General features: G+C 46.1%; 1 long non-coding RNA gene across 1 annotated transcript; it reads right to left on the bottom strand.

The window, feature by feature from the left end:
• Positions 1-63: 63 nt before the first annotated feature.
• On the bottom strand, positions 64-2,270 carry LOC103267872. Its single transcript, XR_002482237.1, has 3 exons — positions 2,233-2,270; positions 488-673; positions 64-243 (listed from the first exon to the last, which is right to left on the bottom strand). It is a non-coding gene; the product is annotated as an uncharacterized LOC103267872 (long non-coding RNA).
• Positions 2,271-2,552: the final 282 nt, after the last annotated feature.

Genomic DNA, 2,552 nt, shown 5'->3' with positions numbered 1-2,552 from the left:
CACACCAGATGGCTGGGAAGAGATGGCAGCTGGCATGCCCCCCTTGTCCAGAGCAGGTGGTTGAGAGAAACCCCAAGGCCTCTGGGGGAATGCACCTCGATGTGGCTCGGCTACATTCTCTGCCTGTGGCCAGGTTGCCTTGTTCTTTCCCAAGCTGAGTGAGCATGAGGTCATGAGTCCAGAATGAGGTGGCATGTGCCATGCACCATTGCATAGTTTATTCCTCCTCAGGTGCTATGAGGCCTGTGAATATCATGGGGTGGTCCTGAGGCCCATGGTTTTGGACAACCCCTCCCAGCTGCCTCCACCTTTTTCCTAACTTCTGAAACAACTCCACTTTTCAGAGAGCTCCTCCTGCAGGAAGCATCGCAGTCCACCTGGCCCACTCAGCTCCCCAGACTGGCTTGTACTTAGTCCCCACTGGCCGCACCCCTCCCAGCACATGCCCTGTACCTGAGCACCTCCCAGGTGCTGACGCTTCACAGACCTGGATGTCAAACTTCTGTGGCTTGTCATCTTCTATGCACAAAGGAGGAAACTGAGGCAGCAGGTCCCAAAACTGGCAAACTCCATGTGCCAGAGCACTGGCTTTTTCCTCCATTCCTCAGGCACCCCTAGTGATGGGACCAGCTCACAGAAAAGTGGGTGACAGGGGAAGATATTGGCAGTGTCCCTGGAGAAGCAGAATGGAGAGGGGGGAATCTAACTTAAGTGTGACTCAGAAGGGTGTCATGCTCAGATCTTAGAAACAAAGACAGACATCAAAGAAATGCAAATCAAACCCACACTGAGATGCCACCTAACTCAGTCAGGATGGCCATCATTAATAGCTCAAAAAACAACAGATGCTGGAGAGGATGTGAAGAAAAGAGAACACGTCTACATTGTTGGTGGAAATGTAAGCTAGTGCAACCTCTGTGGAAAACAGTGTGGCAATTTCTAAAAAATCTAAAAATCAACCTTTTCATATGACCCAGGAATCATCCTTCTGGGCCTCAGGGCCACCCCATGACATTCACAGACCTCATAGCACCTGAGGAGGAATAAACTATGCAATGGTGCAGGGCAGATGCCACTTCATTCTGGACTCATGAACTCATGCTCACTCAGTTTGTGAAAGAACAAGCCAACCTGGCCACAGGCAGAGAATGTGGCCAAGCCACATCGAGGTGCAACCCCCCAGAGGATATATACCTAGAGAAACTCAAATCATTCTACAAAAAAGATATCTGATCTGTACACTTAAGTTTACTGCAGCACTATGCACAATAACAAAAACATGGAACCAACTGTGCAGCACATCGAAAGTGAACTGGATTTTTTTAATGTGGTACATACACACAATAGAATATTATGCAACCAAAAGGACAAAATTATGGACTTTGCAGCAACTTGGAAAAATTTGGAGTCTATCATACTCAGTGATCACAAAAAGAAAAAGAATGGAGTACCACAAGTTCTCACTCATAAGTGGAACCTGAGCATGTACAATAATAGTGCTACAAGAAAAGGATTGGCAGCAGTGGATCACACTGGGAGGAGGGGAGATACACAATAGTAAAAAGGGTAGCTGATCCCAAGTCAGGCTAAGTTAAAAACCAATGGGAGGCCCAAACTTCATCTGTATGATGACCACTTACTCACACACCCCAGTCCCCTTCTAGAATACCACCCTACACACCTCCAAGTCCCAGGTTTCTGTTCAAAAGCCACTGCTCAGTGGCCTTCCCTGATCAAGCAGTATAAAATAGCCTCACACCCAGAATGTGTTACTCTTTCTCCTGGGCCCACTTTTACTTTTCTACATAATTCCTGTGACCACCTGACGTATTTCCCACTGACATATGGGAGTTCCAGCCTTTGGAAGAAAAGCATGCTAGAACTGTTGCCTGGTCTCTGATGGGACCTTATGTTCATCTCCAGGTGCCCTCTGGACAGCCAGCCTGGACATGGCCCCATAGAGGTTCAGACTCTGTGTGTATGTCTGTGTGTGTGTGTGTGTGTGTGTGTGTGTGTGTGTGTGTGTGTGTCTATGTGTATACCTGTGTGTATCTGTATGTGTCTGTGTACAAGGTGGGGACCCAAAAAACCCAGAACTTATTTACTAAAAAAGTGTACCTATTCTTACATGTTTAACTTTTGATCACCTTCTTTTTTTTCCCATTTGATGCAATACACATCTGAGAAACTTTTTCCACTGTTCAACACTTTTTGAACTCATCAAATTGATACCTTTTAGTGCTTCAGCCATTTTTTGTTTCAACTCTTCTACATCAGCAAAATGTTTCCTTTGAGGACTTCTTTCATCCTGGGAAATAAACACATAAAAAAGTTGCCCAGGGCAAGACCCAGTGAATAGGGAGGGTGGGGCATGGGGATCATGCTGTTTTTTGATCAAAAACTGCTAAAATTTCAGTGCAGTGTGGACAGGTACACTTGTTAACCACTCACCATGAAATGAGCAAACGTTGAAAGAACGCAGTCTCTCACAATGGCACTAGCTTGTACACTGATGCCGATGAATTCCTGAAATACTTACCTAGCAGGGGAAA

The sequence above is a fragment of the Carlito syrichta genome, unplaced genomic scaffold (genome assembly GCF_000164805.1).
Source record: "Carlito syrichta isolate Samal-C Ts95f unplaced genomic scaffold, Tarsius_syrichta-2.0.1 Scaffold25628, whole genome shotgun sequence".
Taxonomy (NCBI): domain Eukaryota; kingdom Metazoa; phylum Chordata; class Mammalia; order Primates; family Tarsiidae; genus Carlito; species Carlito syrichta.
The sequence above is the reverse complement of the archived record's forward strand: the minus strand, read 5'-3'. Positions and strand labels throughout refer to the sequence as shown.